Source organism: Budorcas taxicolor, chromosome 14 (genome assembly GCF_023091745.1).
Source record: "Budorcas taxicolor isolate Tak-1 chromosome 14, Takin1.1, whole genome shotgun sequence".
NCBI classification, from domain to species: Eukaryota; Metazoa; Chordata; class Mammalia; order Artiodactyla; family Bovidae; genus Budorcas; species Budorcas taxicolor.
In genome coordinates, this window is record NC_068923.1 from 32,610,232 (window position 1) to 32,627,865 (window position 17,634).

The 17,634-nt window shown below is 45.8% G+C and overlaps 1 protein-coding gene and 1 long non-coding RNA gene across 2 annotated transcripts in view; one reads left to right on the forward strand and one right to left on the reverse strand.

The window, feature by feature from the left end:
- The window catches only part of SPIDR (scaffold protein involved in DNA repair), a 284,321-nt gene that overhangs the window by 66,518 nt on the left and 200,169 nt on the right, over nucleotides 1-17,634 (reverse strand). The gene's annotated exons all lie outside the window — the stretch shown is intronic.
- Nucleotides 7,157-12,272, forward strand: LOC128059432 (uncharacterized). The gene is made up of 2 exons (XR_008200593.1): nucleotides 7,157-7,662; nucleotides 11,697-12,272. It is a non-coding gene; the product is annotated as an uncharacterized LOC128059432 (long non-coding RNA).

A 17,634-nucleotide genomic window follows, 5' to 3' on the forward strand; every position in this document is an offset into this window, starting at 1 on the left:
TACTTCTCTCTTTTCAAATTTTCTAACTGTTCTGGTGGGTGAAAAGATTCCAAATGCCTTCTCTGGGCCTTCCTAGACCCCAGAGGCTGCGAGCAAACCGCACTTCTCATGCTCCCTGCAGCAGAGTTCCTCCTGAAGATCAAAGGCAGAGGGTCTGATTCTGTCCTGCTGCTGCCAAGCACGACATTAACAGAGATCTCAGGGCCTGGCCAATCACTGTGAAGGGTAAAAGGCAGACATGGGGCATCACGAGAAGAGGCTATGGAGCTGTGAAGGGCTGGAGTGGGGAGGTCTTCACGGCACCCTGGCTATTCATTGCCACTCGGAGAGTCTGTCCTGAAGTCCCGTACACAGTCTGTTTCCTCACTTTTCCCAGAAGCTCTTTCAGCCTTCTGAACTCTTTGATGACTCTTTTGCTGTTTAGGTTAAATGGAATAGATAACTCTGTCACTGAGCCTAACTTCTTCAACATGAAGATTCTCACAAGAAGCAGGTTGTGAGGGAACAGAATGCTATATATATGCTTTTTCCTCAATCAATCAACAACAACCAAAAAGGCAAAAACAAACTCATGAACAGAAAAACTTGTGTTCACTTCCGCAGATAATTTTAAGTCTCTGAAAGATGAATGAGATCAGAAACACACCAGTTTACATATCTATACCCAGAGTCCCTTGAGAGCAGGGACCCCACGAAGCTTTTGAACCTGGGGTTTTTACTACATAATTGCTGTGACAACAGAGGAGAAAATCTGTAAGAAATATTACTTATGTGTCAACAACTATAGAGTAACTACGAGGTAGCACATCCTGAGAAAATGAGTGACACACACAATAAAAAAAGGGGGGATCCCGAGTTTTTCTTTCCTTCTCTCTATTGCTTAGTGAAATTTTCATGAGACAACCACCACTAGAATACATCTCAGCTAATAATACCAAATTTTCATAAAAAACAGTATTTCTGGTGCTTAAAAAAAAAAAAGGGTCTTACTATTTAGAAACCAGTAGTTAAAATACCTAGGTGTTATCTGGCCAAACAATCTATTTTAAAAAGCATTTGAGAAGGCACATTCTTTTAATACCATAGTCACACATCATAGAAACCATAGCATCTAGCACCAGAGACGCATAAAACAAACAGTAAACCATTCAGAGGAGCCTTTTAGTGCAGAAATATCCTGAAATGGTTCAGAGGACACAAGGGCGCAGGCACGTGGCCGAGAGGCCCAGCAGGGCAGGTGGAGGAGGGGAGACAGTCCCAGGAGGGTGGCACAGATGCCGAGGCTGACAGTGCGCTCGCCCAGAAACTGTGGACAACGGTGAGTGACGAAATGGCATCTCCAGAGAGATGGCGAGTGTGACCGTGAAAGCCGTCTCAGAGACAAGTGAGTGCGAGAGCTAAAGAGAGCTCTGTGTACAGAACAACGCTGAGACAGGCTGTCTTCCTCGGACTACAACCAACCAGGCACTCCTCTTTCTAGAGCCTCTCTATCTGACCCTGGCTACTGAAGCTGGCAGCAACCCTATGATGCTTTAAGCGGAACCTGCATTCTCTTTTTAAAATAAATTATTTATTTCTGTCCGCGCTAGGGTTTGTTGCTTTCTCCAGTTGTGGCAAGTGGGGGCTACTCTCTAGTTGTGGTGCATGGCCTTAGTTGCCCCAGTTCAGTTCAGTTCAGTCCAGTCGCTCAGTTGTGTCTGACTCTTTGCGACCCCATGAATCGCAGCACGCCAAGGCCTCCATGTCCATCACCAACTCCAGGAGTTCACTCAGACTCACATCCATCGAGTCAGTGATGCCATTCAGCCATCTCATCCTCTGTCGTCCCCTTTTCCTCCTGCCCCCAATCCCTCCCAGCATCAGAGTCTTTTCCAATGAGTCAACTCTTCTCATGAGGTGGCCAAAGTACTGGAGTTTCAGCTTTCGCATCATTCCTTCCAAAGAACACCCAGGGTTGATCGCCTTTAGAATGGACTGGTTGGATCTCCTTGCAGTCCAAGGGACTCTCAAGAGTCTTCTCCAGCACCACAGTTCAAAAGCATCACTCAGCTTTCTTCACAGTCCAACTCTCACATCCATACATGACCACCGGAAAAACCATAGCCTTGACCAGATGGACCTTAGTCGGCAAAGTAATGTCTCTGCTTTTCAATATGTTATCTAGGTTGGTCATAACTTTCCCTCCAAGGAGTAAGTGTCTTTTAATTTCATGAGTGCAATCACCATCTGCAGTGATTTTGGAGCTCCCAAAAATAAAGTCTGACACTGTTTCCACTGTTTCCCCATCTATTTTCCATGAAGTGATGGGACCGGATGCCATGATCTTCGTTTTCTGCATGTTGAGCTTTAAGCCAACTTTTTCACTCTCCTCTTTCACTTTCATCAAGAGGCGTTTTAGTTCTTCTTCACTTTCTGCCCCAAGGCATGTGGAATCTTCCTGTACCAGGGATCAAACCCATGGCAGGTGGATTCTAACCCACTGTGTCACCAGAGATGTCCTGAACTTATATTTTCTTAAAATTGTGTTTTCTGGTATCTCCAAACCATTTTCCAACAAAAGAAACTCCTTGGTGAAATGGCTGATTCTAGTATAAGGGCAATAAACACTACGCAGTGCCAGGAAGTAAGAAAATGCTGAAGGCAAAGCACAACCAAACTGAAAACCCACAATGATGGGAGCACATCAGAGAGACAAGGAGTCAGCTCAAAGAGCTTCAGAGGCTGAAGCTGGAACAATCTGAGCAACAAAATAAGCAAAACAGTATTGGATTATAATCCAAGTATAAAAAAAAAAAATGAGTCCATGCTGATCTAAATAAGTGAATAAATACATGCGGAAGGGAAGAACTCCAAGTCAGGACTCTGTGGACACAGATGCCATTGGAACTCATGCCTCGGGCTGGGGATGTGCAGACCAACTTCTTCCCAAAGACTCTGGGGCTGGGGGTGGGGTGGGTAGTGGGGTCCCAGGAGACACGGAGACCCCGTCAGGCGGCAGTTTGCCCAACAGCAGCAGCAGTGACACATCCTGTTGATGTGTGAGCCCTCACACACGTGCCGCTGCAACCCCACAACCCAAGTCTAATCCTGAGTCATCAGACCACTTCCAGTTAAGAGGATTCCACAGAATACCCGCCTTACCCAGTCCCCCTCAAAACTGTCATCAGAAACTGGCAAAGCCTTAGAAGCAGTCACAGCCCAGAGGACCATAAAGAAACAGGGCCATTAAATGTGATGGGCTCCCTGGATAGGGTCGGGGTGGGGGTGGGGGCCAGAATAAAAACATTCAGTCTAGGCAAACTGAATAAATTAGGGACTTCAGTTAATTTAAAAAAAACCCTCTGGAGCTTCCCTGGTGGCTCAGTGGTAAAAGAACCTGCCTGCCAATGCAGGAGACATGGCTTCGATCCCTGAAGGAAGATCCCACTTGCCTCTAAGCCTGTGCACCACAACTATTGAGCCTGTGCTCCAGAGCCCGGGAGCCACAACTATTGAGTCCACCTGATGAAACTATTGAAGCTTACATCCCCTAAAGCCCATGCCTCACTAGCAAAAAGCCCACACAGCAACAAAGACCCAGCACAGTCAGAAATAAAACTAAAAAACAAAACCAAAAAACCTCTATACGCTTTCAGGAGGTAGTCTATATACTGTGGCAGACATGATTTCAGTCCATGCAGACGACGGTGAGTGTCCATGTGGATCCCAGGACCCCTCGCCCTAAGCTGAAGCCTTCAGGGCAGCTCTGTGTTCAGCACTACGCAGGAAGGAACAATAATGCTCTATTATATTTTATTTTTTCCAGTTTTACTGAGATACAACTGACATACAGCACTGGTTTCCAGTGGTCATGTACGGATGTGAGAGTTGGCCTATGAAGAAAGCTGAGTGCCAAAGAATTGATGCTTTTGAACTGTGGTATTGGAGAAAACTCTTGAGAGTCCCTTGGACTGCAAGGAGATCCAACCAGTCCATCCTAAAGGAGATCAGTCCTGGGTGTTCATTGGTAGGACTGATGTTGAAGCTGAAACTCCAATACTTTGGCCACCTGATGCGAAGAGCTGACTCATTTGAAAAGACCCTGATGCTGGGAAAGGTTGAATGTGGGAGGAGAAGGGGACGACAGAGAATGAGATGGCTGGATGGCATCACTGACTCAATGGACATGAGCTTGAGTAAACTCTGGGAGTTGTTGATGGACAGGGAGGTCTGGTGTGCTGCAGTCCATGGGGTTGCAAAGAGTCGGACATGCCTGAGCAGCTGAACTGAACTGAACTGATACAGCATAATGGAATAATATTTTTCTTGACTAGTGAGACTACTGTGCTACTTTGTTACTGGTTTGTGTTTCTAAATTGCTACAGGTTTAGATTTAACCTCATTTCTTGGTCAAGCATTCATGAACTACTTAGAAAGCTTTCCGGACTGAATTTCTGTTCACAGAGGGACATGCTTCGCTGTGTGGATGGGCTATGCTGCCTGAGCCTGCACAGCCAGCCAGCATGTGTGTGCGCCCAGTTTCCACGCCCAGGATGCCGGTCTGCAGCACGCCTCCTACTCCCTTACAGGCTCAGAGGCATTTTCTGAAAAGCAGCGCTGCCCACAGGGCTGGTAGCAGCAGGAGGTGACACTGAGGGGCTCAGGGACCTTTACTTTCTTTCTTCATCAAAGAGTTTAGGCAATTTTACCACTGGATACATGACTGACTTTTTGTTTAAACATCTTTTAGATGCCAAGAAATAATGTTATCAATGTTAATCTTCCAAACACCAGATTACAGCCAGCTGTTTGGACAGGTGTGTTCTTTGCAGTTACTGTGCAGACAGTAACTGCTCACACTCAACTAAAAATGTCACTAGTGGTTTTTCTAGTGTCAGTGCCAGTGCAGGCTGCACCAGAGTGAGTGAGAGTGCTTACAAGGTACCCAGTGGTTCCAAACGGACAGTGTTCTACTGAACTCTGGAATGGGGCATACCTTGGCTGCTACACTTAAAATGGCTCAGAGCCACAAGGACTTGGTTCTGAGTTCGAGCTCGGCCTGAGACAAGCTTCGGCCTCCTGCCCATCAATGGCCTCCTCTGAGCAATGGGAAACTCACACCCACCTCTCCCAGGTACTGGCCTTTTCCATTGCTGCTGTGCAGAGGGCTACTGGCAGGTACTGCGTGGATATTTTATGTGCTTAATTAGCCCCTCAAATGAAGTGAAAGTTACTCACTTGTGTCCGACTCTTTGTGACCCCATGCACTATATAGTCCATGGAATTCTCCGGCTGAGTCACAAAGGAAGCGCAAGAATACTGGAGTGGGTAGCCTATCCCTGCTTCAGCTGATCTTCCTGACCCAAGAACTGAACTCGGGTCTCCTGCATTGCAGGTGGATTCCTTACCAATCCTGTGGCTCAAGTGGTAAAGAGTCTGCCTGCAATGCAGGAGACCTGGGTTCAATCCCTAGGTTGGGAAGATTCCCTGGAGAAGGAAATGGCAACCCATTCCAGTATTCTTGCCTGGAGAATTCCATGGACAGAGGAGTCTGGTGGGCTACAGTCCATGGGTCACAAAGAGTCGGACACGACTGAGTGACTAACACATGCACAAAATTAGCCCCTCAAACAATCACACAAAAACACAAGCACTTGGCATACTGTTAGGTTCTCAACTAAGTTCCCTTTTTTCCTCCTTGAGTACAGAGTGAAAGTGAAACGTTACACAAAGGAAGCAACAATGGTAATAGTGTGCTGACACTCTTTGGGCTAAGAAAAAAAAAATGTCTTATGATTTCAGCTTGAAAGAAGTTACCATAAAAAAAGGGAATATACAAAATGATTACACAGTGAACAGAATTAGAGTGATTTTTCTATTGCTGGAAATTTTCTATAGATGTCACCATGTTGCTTTTATGGCTTAAAAGCACACAAAAAATATTAATGGACCAGGCTGTTCCTTCCGTGGTTATGTTACTTCATGCACAAGATGGGCTGTGAGCACAAGCAATGCAGTGTGCAATGTTGAGCAATGCTGCTTCCAGCACAGTCCTGCCAAGCCTGGCCCACGCCTGGGCACCACGTGTGACCTCCCCAAGTTGGGAGCAGGTAGAACGCTGCTATCTGTTTGACATAAATATAGGATGGCTGTTCCATTCGGTACTTCACTATCAGCAGAATCAACCACAGTACAGGGCATGTCATAATTAAATTAAAACATAATAATTTTTTATGGGCTGTAATGCAAAAAGTTGTGAAAAAACATTTCCTAACTCCCCTGTCATTTTTCTAAAAATAGTCCATTCCAAAGGGTTTAACGCAAAATATGTTCTGTTTGGGTGTTGGGGAGCGGGATGTGTGTGCAGAATTCTCTTTTACATCTGTGACTCCTGCAAAAATATCTGGCAGTACATTCAGTTCTGTGTCTTAAAACCTCACAGGGACAATTTAAAAATAATATTATAAATGCTCATGGTTATCATCACTTAACTAATCTAAAGCAATGAGACATTTGGCTCTTCAGTTTTCTCAGATCATCTGGAGGTAACGGCTGAATCCTGGATGCTGGTCTCTCTGAAAGACTTAAGTTTGTCAGGGGGTAAATTTCACATAAATCAAGGCGCTGTATTTTACTGGCCTTCCAGAAAGCAAAGGACAATTATAAATGAAAACCGTATGGTGATTCTCTGAATTTTACATGAGTTGTGAACTCTGAAAAATCTAATAAGAATTCTTCATCTGCCCTTCAATCCTTTTCCAAATGTTAGGAATAGATAAATCTAAACTTGTTTTTGAGATACAAATTTCCTCTTTCACCATTTGCCCTGATATGTCTAATGCGATGACTCCTGAATCCAGTGCTTTTCTGGGCTACTTTTCAGTTTTACAGTATACATTAATATTTGTGAAGTTAAAAAATCCATTAATACATGAAATATGTAATTATGAGGAAGTAAGACCCATGTGATTATGGACAAAAGCCTAAATTCTTACTTTCTGTTTGTACAAGTGCAGTACTGATTTTCCCTAAAATCTACTGTAATGACAAGTTTACAGCCTGAAGTCCCCACTGTTTCCAGGCCAGCAGAGGCTGCAGGGAAGAGTAGACTTGGAAGGGGCGGGCCCACCTCCCCTGCCACAGCCACCCACCACCCCACCACGGGGTTGGCTGGATGCTTGCTCTAACCTCTGCCCAGGCCTGAAGGAGGCACCTGACTTCCTGTGGGTGGTCATAGCTGCTTTGCTGCTTTTGAGCCCACAGGAAAGTCAACAGGTCTGGGCTACACCCCTGTAAGGACCAGTCGTGTCAGACTGGCTGCAGGTTCACCTGGGCTCAGGAGCGCAGGTTTGTGACTGACAAGGAAGACGTGGAGAGCACAAACTGCCACCACTCTGCATGACTCCGCACCCAACTCCGCACCGGTGCGTGAGGCTGGACGAGGGCATGGGTGGTGGACCCAGACCGTGAGTGGACCAGGTGAGTCTGTGCATCGTTTCCCCCAGCCCCGGGAGGCTGCTTGGACCGTTTGTGACCAGGAGAGGCCGCGCATCTCGCGCTTGGCCAGGGGGACCCGGAAGCTCATGATGCACCTCAGCACCCACCTCAGGACAACGTGAAGCCTCCAACCCCACTGCTTGCCCAGGGCAGAGGCCAAGGGAGCACCAGGGCTGGCCGCTGAAGGTGAGACTGGAATCACACCCTGCTTCCCACTCTCCACTGCTTCACTCAGAATTCACATTAACAAAACTTTCACCCATAATTTGATTAACATGTTTTCCTAGTGCTTACTATTCTCCTGTGTTCATTCTCTCACTTGTAAATCATAAATCCTGGTATAAAGGTTTCATGTTTTTACTTACTTTGGCTCACAAGTTTGCTATGCTACCTCTATCACTCTGTAATTCATCACATCTGAAGGCCAAGTACACAGAGATCCCAACATTCCTAAAGTCAGGTCATTTAGCATGTGACAGGAGCTACTGTATCTGAAAAATAATACATTAGCCATTACACACTTTAATTTCACACAATTTTTGTATGTAGTTCAAAGCATATACTTATGTCTTCATCTGTTATTGTGATAAGAAGTGTTAACCATTGCAGAATTTTTACAGATCACTAATAGCTAGATGGAAATAAATGTGTATATATATTCAATTCTACGTAGAGAACTGGAAATGGGAAATAGAAAGCATTTTGAATGGAGAGTGTTTATTGGAGAAGGAAATGGCAACCCACTCCAGTATTCTTGCCTGGAGAATCCCCATGGACACTGGATCCTGGGTTGCTGAGTCAGACATGACTGAAGCAACTTAGCAGCAGCAGCACTGAATTCTTCTGCTGCTTGTTTTGGGGGATTAAAGGATAAGCCAATTTAGCTAGCATTCCGAAGTTGCCAAAAATCTGTGGGGCTCAGCTCCTTGATGGATCGGTCTCACTACAGGCGAGAAAGTACGTTCTTTCAAACCTGATTTATCAGCAGAAGTGAACTTCTTCGGCATGTGAAATGATGATGTCTTGAAAACACAGGGGCTGAGGGTTTTCCTCTGACAGTGGCAGCAGCTGCTGGAGGAGATGCAGGCCCCTCTCACAATCCAGACTTGGTTCCTGGTTCCTTGGTTCCTTGGTTCCCTGGTTCCTCCTCATGTGCCTCTCTTGCCCAGAGCAGATTCTGACAGGGTCAGAGACCTGGTAGCTATACTGGTCAGGGTGGGGCTTCCCCTGTAGCTCAGCTGGTAAAGAATCTGCCTGCAATGCAGGAGACCTAGGTTCGATCCCTGGGTTGGGAAGATCCCCTAGAGAAGGAAATGGCAACCTACTCCAGTATTCTTGCCTGGAGAATCCCATGGACAAAGGAGCCTGGCAGGCTGCAGTCCATGGGGTCGCAAGAGTCAGACATGACTTAGTGAATGAAACCACCACCACCATTGTCAGGGTGGTGCCAGGGGCTGGACTGTCATTCGCCTCACTGGGTTGTTCAGGGGATTAAATGAGGCAGCAGAGGTGAGGAGCCTGCTTACAGTGGGGCTTCGCTGTGCTCTCACTTGTGGAGCAAAGTCAGCGAGGATGGTATTTCAGGCTCTTGCCATTATTCACCTCAGCCTTTGAGGTGTGAAAGCACCTCTGGACAAGAATGCCAGAGAACAGAACAGATAGGCTGGTCCCAATAAAACTTTATTTACAAAGAGAGGTGGCAGGATGAATTCAGCCCACATCTATTTCCATCTAGCTATTAATGATCTTTAACAAGTGAAACTCTGCCTTCAGTCAGAGTTCGGCCCATGAAAAGCTACAGCGATACAAACAGCTGTGTTTAACTTATGCAGAAATGGCTGGGTAAAAAACTCTCTCCCCCAGTAAGATGATGATTCCTTGCTGTGGGAAGAAGGAAAACCACTCTCTCCACCCAGTTTCTCTAACACCAATGGGAAATGTCCGCGCTCTCCTCACAGGCGTCAGCCCAGAGAGCACGATCTATGAAGGACAGCTGGCTTCACAGGAGAGCTATCTATATTTTCTGCTTTCAAGGGTGATTTGAACAGCTCCCAGGGACTTCCTGTGTTTTCTCGGAACCTCTCTAAATCACATCCCATGACAGACGACAGGGTGAGCTCATGTAAACACGGTCGCGGCATCATGAGTAACAAAATCTCTTTCCACCAGAGGCCCTTTATCCTGCGTAAGAGACCTGTGCACTAATAGCAGCCCCGGCTTCAGTTAACCAGCTACAGCTGACTGGATGCTATAAAAAGAACTAACGAAAACATGAACACTGCCTCTCACCCCACTTAAGCCGGTGTGTCAAGGCTGCTCAGCCCTTTCCAAACACTCTGTGAATGAAGTGGCTGAGCTTGGTTCTCTCAGTTGTTTACTGAACAGTGTGTGCAGGAACCACTGAGCAGAGATGGGGACGGGAGGAAACACAAGATCCATTAGCACATGGGGCCAACATTCCGCCTGATCCCAGATTTAGTTCTATAACATACAGGGGGTCAGAGAAAACTTTCAAAAGCAGAGCTAGAGTACTCTGAGCAATTTTTTAAGCACACATACACACTTTGAGTACTTAGGTTTACATTGTGAAAAATTGATCATTAAATCTGGGATAAATTAATGCCTTATCAGATATTCTGAGCCTCATGACTCAGCTGGTAAAGAACCTGTCTACCAGTGCAGGAGATGTAAGAGACAATTGTTTGATCCCTGGGTTGGGGAGATCCCCTGGAGAAGGACATGGCAGCCCACTCCAGTATTCTTGCCTGGAGAATTCCATGGACAGAGGAGCCTGGCAACCACAGACCTCTGGGTCGCAAAGTCGGACACTATTGAGCGACTAACCATCTCATCCTCTGTTGCTCCCTTTTCTTTCTGGCCTCAGTCTTTCCCAGCATCAAGGTCTTTTCCAGTGAGTCGGCTCTTCGCATCAGGGCCAAAGTATTGGAGTTTCAGCTTCAGAATCAGTCCTTTTAATGAATATTCAGGGTTGATTTTCTGTCGGATTGACCGGTTTGATCTTGCTATCCAAGGGACTCTCAAGAGTCTTCTCTAACACCACAGTTTGAAAGCATCAATTCTTCAGCACTCAGGCTTCTTTATGGTCCAACTCTCATATCCATACATGTCTACTGGAAAAACCATAGCTGTGACTCTATGGACCTTTGTCGGCAAAGTGATGTCTCTGCTGTCTAGGTTGGTCATAGCTTTTCTTCCAAGGAGCAACAGTCTTAATTTTGTGGTTGCAGTCACCATCCACAGTGATTTTGGAGTCCAAGAAAATAAAATCTGTCACTGTTTTCATTTTTCCTCCAACTATTTGCCATGAAGTGATGGGACTGGATACCATGATCTTAGTATTTTGAATGTTGGATTTTAAGCCAGCTTTCACGTATTTTAAAAAATTATATCTCATGTAGAGTAATAAATTGCTTCTCAAGTAATTATAAAAAGGCAACACATTTACTTATATTCTTTTTGCATAATAAGTACTAGTGTATTTTGAGAGTTTATATTCACAAAATTAAATTATGAAAAAATATAGCTTCATAAAGAGAAATTAACACCTGTTAAACTTCAGAAATGTTCACTGCACAGCCTATCATCCTTGGTGGTATTCTATTACAGTTTGTGTTAATGTATGCACCCAAAGGGAAAAGCCAGTAATTCAAGTGATTCAGATTTCAAATAAATCCAGTTTAGGTTTCCTTCAAGACTAAATAAAGCAATTAAATTGTTTTAGTTGAACTGGATGATAAGAAAAGACGTCATGGATAGATATATCTCAGCTGTAGAAGATAAAAGGAAGATAGCTTACTAATTTAAAAAACCCAGCTGAACCAATCAACTAGAAATGACACATGGGAGGAATTCTGATTCAAACACAAATCACAGATCTAAAAGTGTGTAACTCTGTCACCTGGCACTCTCCATGTTAGGACTTGTGACAGGAAGGCCCACTGAAGCCTCAAGGAGTCCTCTGAGGACTCGCACGCTCTGCAGATGCTCAGTTGCCCCGTGAACCATGCATGGTGCTGCCTACTTTAAGCACACAGCCTCCTGGCACCAAACGTGTACACAGATGCCCCGACACACACAAGACATTCTCACCTTAGAGTCTCCAACCCCCACGTGAGATCAAGGACCATCCAGGGCGAATCTGGGCACAGAGGTGACTCGTGCAAGCTTCCTTTCTGTTAATGCCATTTTTTGCACTGCAGGGTGATGCACCACAAGAGGCTCACTGAAGATTCGCTAAATGACTACTCCTCTGCAGCACGGGTCCATCATCCCTCTGACCTTCTGCTAAGTGGCCACTCCTCTGCAGCACGGGTCCATCATCCCCCTGACCTTCTGCTGACTGACCACTCCTCTGTAGCACAGGTCCATCATCCCCCTGACCCTCTGCTGACTGACCACTCCTCTGCAGCACAGGTCCATCATCCCCCTGACCTTCTGCTGACTGACCACTCCTCTGCAGCACGGGTCCATCATCCCCCTGACCTTCTGCTGACTGACCACTCCTCTGCAGCATGGATCCATCGTCCCCCTGACCTTCTGCTGACTGACCACTCTGCAGCATGGATCCATCGTCCCCCTGACCTTCTGCTGACTGACCACTCCTCTGCAGCACGAGTCCATCATCCCCCCAATCTTCTAAAGGAAGACAGAGGGTCTTCTGAAGGCCAGAGTAATGCCTTCTCAGCACACAAGTATGTTTGTGGGGAAAAAATCCCGACTCTGTACTTTCCACACAGAAATGAACATGAATAATAAATCACGTCAAAGACAACCAACTCAGAAATCTGGCTCACATATCACTTTGCTCTGAGCCTATAAAAGTCACAAGCGCTCTTGGTCCAGACTCCCTCCAATACCAATGGAGGAAACTGAATGCTCTAGCTTTGTCATTATCCAACAGGAATTAAAACATAAAGCTAATTTTTGAAAGCTAATGTCGCAGTGTAGAAGCCTGATACACAGTACTCCAGCCAGCTTGCGGGTCAACAACGGCAGGGGTTCAGTCATGCGACAGGGTGCATGCACCCTGACACAATGTGCTGCGAATGGCTCGCCACCTGGGATCCTCCTCCCAAACCTATACTGGCCTAAACATCAGGAGGACACAGAACGAGGGCTCTTCTACCAAACACCTAGCCAGCAATCCTCACAACCAGCAAGGTCATCATAAGAGAGCAGATCTATGACACACAGTCTGGAGTAGCCTAAGAAGACGTATCAGCTAAATGTAGTATGGTCTGTGGATGGAATCCTACACCAGAAAGAGGACATGAGGGAAAATCTGAGGAAATCTAGCAAAGTATAAGTTAATAATAACAGTGTCACTATTGGTTCAATAACCATGAGACTGCATGATAATAATATGATATTAAAAATAGCCTGAAACTTATATAAACTTATAAAATATTGTAAATCAACTATAGTTCAATTAAAAACAATAGAGGAAGCTGTGTATGGGATACGTAGGACCTCTCTTTGCAAATCTAAAACTATTTTAAAATAAAAACTGTATTAAAATCAACGTTAAGAAAAGCAAAGCTAAGTGCACGCTTGTAAACTCCAATTACAGAGAATATCATTGCAGAGAAGGATCAAGTGCAACAGAAGTAGCTCCATAACCTGGTGACTCAAAGCAGTTATTTTAATGATCTGGTTACAATACCTTCTCTACTAAGACTCATGATGTTAGCAACTTCTAGGATTCCTAACCTTAAAATGTATAATCACAAAAAAGTTGGATTAGGCTGTGCAAAAAAAGCATCTGACAAGATCCAACACTCTTTCATGATAAAGATATTCAACAAACTAGGAATAGAAGGGAACTTCCTCAACCTGACATAGGACATATATGAAAAATCCACAACCAACATCAGACTCAATGGTGAAAGGTAAAGTTCCCCCTAAGATCAGGAACAAAGTGAAAATACCTCTTCTTGCTACTTCCTTTTAACTGTTGTACTGGAAACTGCGCCCAGAGCAATTAGGTAAAAATAAGAAACATGACAAATATACTAGAAAGGAAGAAGTAAAACTGGTCTTCAGACTAGTTACAATAGTTGTTATTAAAAGAAAGACAGCAACATGTGTTAGGGAGGGTGTGGAGACATCACAGTCCTGATACAGGAATATGAAATGGTGCGTCTCTGGTGGCTCCTCAGAGAGTTCAACACAGAATTACCATATAGCCCAGCAATACTACTCCTGGGGATATGCCCAAGAAAAATGAAAATATCCGTTCCCAAAGACTTCTAGAAATATTCACAGAGCACCATTCATCACAGCCCGAAGTGGAAACAACCCAAATGTAAATCAGCTGATGAGTGGGTAAACACAAATGTGATGTATCTATACACTGGAATATTATTCAGCCATAAGGACAGAAGGCTCCAACATGGACAAACTTTGAAAACATGATGCTGAGTGAAAGACACCAGGCACAGAAGTCCACACACCATTAGGACTCCATTTACACGAAATGTCCAGGACGGGTGGAGACGTAGAGACAGAAAGCAGGGCTGTGGCTGCCAGAGGCCAGGGGTGGGGGAGGCTCATAAGAGGGACTGATAATGGGCACAGGATATGCTGGAACCAAATAGAAGTGGTGGCTGCACTACACTGTGATGAACTAAGTATCATTGAGCTGTATGCTTTAAAATGGTTAGTTTTATGTGAATTTCAACTGAATCCAAAAAAAAGTTTTTTTAAGAAAAGGTGACATGGATACACAGAATCCATGTGTTCTAACAGGCATTCAGGGAACCAGTCCCACAATGTGCAATTCCTCCCCAGGCAGTGATGGAAACAGCCCCTCCTCGTGTAAACTTCCAGGCGGCCTGAGAGCCCCTGAGAGGGGCTTCACTGCCACACCTCAGTCCCAGGTTTGGTCTCTGCTCCCCTTTTCATCGACCTGCCCCCACCCCAGAACAGAGCACCAACTCTTCCTTAGGAAGCACCTGGAAGAAATGCCAAGTTTAAACATAAACAGACTCTGGCAGACTGTCCCCATGTTGGATGACACTAGATACCAAATATGCTGTAGCCCTGCTACAAAGCATGTCACTGTAGGAATCTCATTCTGGCCTTTTCTGAAGAGAAGATGACGCATTAATGAGCAGAGTGAAAACTGGAATTACTTGCTTTTGAAAGATTTAAAGATAACATTTTCCAGTGTCTTTGCTGTCACTGCAGTTTTCTACTTTTCTGCAGCTCCCAGAAAATCAGGCCTTCGAAGAACGTCTACGGTCTCCAACACACCGGGGTCCTACTGCTGCTTCTCTGGGCGTAGACTCATGGTGCAGAGCCTCCTAGGCCACCTCCCAGTTTTCCAGTTCAGTTCAGTTCAGTTGCTCAGTCGTGTCTGACTCTTTGCGACCCCATGAATCGCAGCATGCCAGGCCTCCCTGTCCATCACGAACTCCCGGAGTTCACCCAAACTCATGTGCATCGAGTCGGTGATGCCATCCAGCCATCTCATTCTCTGTCGTCCCCTTCTCCTCCTGCCCCCAATCCCTCCCAGCATCAGGGTCTTTTCCAATGAGTCAACTCTTCGCATGAGGTGGCCAAAGTATTGGAGTTTCAGCCTCAGCATCAGTCCTTCCAATAAACACCAGTTTTCCAAGAGGCTGTGTAAGTGGTGTGTTGGTCTTGGTCTCTAAGTCATATTCAACTCTTTCTGACCACAGGGACTGTAGTCCGCCAGACTCCTCTGTCCATGGAGTTTTCCAGCAAGAATACTGGAGTGGTTGCCATTTCCTTCTCCAGGGGATCTTCCCTGGAGTATGACCCAGGGATCAAACCCACAGCTCCTGCATCTCCTGTTCTGGCAGGCAGATTCTTTGCTGCTGCGCCACCAGGGAAGCCCCTGGTATAAGTGGTGAGACGTCGGGAAATGTGGCTCTTCTCTTTCCACTCCCCTACGTGTAGCCGGCCTGGTCCTCTCTGCTCCCTCTGTGTTCAGAATCCACCATGGGGAGAGGAAAGACAGGTCAGGACACAGCCAGAGACCCCACAAAGCAGTGGGCTGACAGTAAGGGCTACTCTAAACCCGGAGACTGGCCCAGCCAGCTGCCCTTGCATGATTCAGACCTTCTCTCTTTCATTCAAGTCATGGGTTCCTTCCTCCTCACTAAGTTTCATTAAAATGTTGTTTTCATCCTTTTATCTTCTACCTGTGGGGGCTTGCTTCTATCTTGATTTCTTAACTTAGCTCTGCATTAATTGTAACAAATCCCTTAAAACCTTCAGTCATTCGCAACAGGTTTTTTCTTTTTTTTCCTCTTGATGAACACCCTGGGCCCAGAGCAGCTCTTACTCCTTCCTTGCTTCCTCCCTAGAAGCCCCCCTGCCTGCTGCTTTATACTGAATAACCCCCCTGCAGGGGCCCTGAGTCTTTCCTGAAGCACAGTGTCCCTGGCAATTCAGAAAACCACCCACCCTAAGCCTCCTCATAGGTCTCTTTACAGGAATGACGGCTCCGTGCTCCGCTGTGCCCACAGCTTGGTTCGTCCTGCCTAAAGACAGCGACACAGCCAGCCATGCACTGCACCCTCAGCTCCTCACCCACGGCTGTTTCTCCCATCCCCACAGGCTGCCTTCGTGGTTCTGTACCAAAACCAATGAATCAGTCCTTGACCTCAGATGGTTAAACGGGGGCAGTGAAATTCAAAAACAACATGTATGGGCTGATTTTGAAAGTACTGACAAGCGCCAGTACACAACACCTGGCCATTATCCTCACTATACAACAAGCACTGTCTAGATGCCCTTGCATCCATCCCTCTCTCTTTTTGTATCTGTGCAAATAAACATGAAGGTTCAGAATATTTTCATCACTGCCAGGCCAACTGAGCCAGAAGAGACCAGGGGTCCTTGTTCACAGTGTCTCTCTCTTCCCAAGAATGGTTTTGGAGGATACGTTTGCTGCAGTTTTCTGTGGCACATGGCACTCATCAGGCTCAAGCTAATTAGAACTTCAGGGCCAAGAAATGAGCACAATGAGGGCAAGCCTCCCAAGACTGCCAGCTGGCTGCCCCAAGTGCTCTGGGTCCAACAGCAGCTGGGAGGCAGGGCGGAACAGGTCCACGTGACAGAGGCGAGCAGGGGGAGAGGGGGCGGCAAGCGTGGCAGCCCAGCTGGAGTGGGAGGTCAAGTCCGGTCTCTCTGATCTCGCCCCTCTGTGCGTCTGGCTGCAGAGGCATGTGGGGCTGAGTGTTTGCATCTGCTCCCCTCTCCCCATGCCCCCCACCCCGACGCTGCCGGCCGGCACCTTGTCTCCCACGGCTCTACTCTGCACTGTCCTCTAATAGCACATGTTCCAGAGTGCCGTCTGGCTCACAGGAAAGTTCTAGCGTGACCACAACACAGCTCCAGATCAAGCTGCAGGCACAAGAGGGTGGGGGTGCAGACCATCAGAGGTCTCCAGCCTCTTTAAGGAACAGAAGTTTCCAGAGAAAGGAGGTCAGGAACAGGCAGAAAATTCCATGCCTTTTATATAGGGCCACCTTGAAACCATTCTTGATCTTGATGGATAACAGGTGCTGGAAGATCACCAAGGTCAGACTAAGAAGCAAACTCTGAACTATGGATACACGTACCACAGTCGTCTGGCTATGAATCTGGAAAATTACTCTTGCTGTCTTCATCAGGTTATGAACATTTTATTTTCCTAAATATCTGTACTCATATCACTAGGCTGTTGCCGTTCCTTTTGATTTTTTCCTTCAAGTGTATCACTGGTTTAATATATAAAAAAAGAACAAGGGAACTTTCATTGCTATTTCATATTATCAATAAGCTCATTAAGGATACATATACACATTCAAGGTACACGTATGCTATAACTATAAACAGGATCAATGATATAGGTTGGTATTACACAGTTTAAAGAACATGAACATACTGCTTTCAAATTATCCATAGCTCTGATTCTACTCTGAAACATTTAAAACTGCAACCAGCTACCTGTAATCTGACACTAGACCAACGAAATGATAAAAGCTTCAAAAGGAGATAAAGGGTAGGAAAATGGATCCATTTTGTGCCATCTAGAAGAGGAGAAATGAAACTCACACAAACCATCATAAATGCCAAAAGAGATACATCTAACTGAAAAAATATTTAGGGATATATAAATACAGA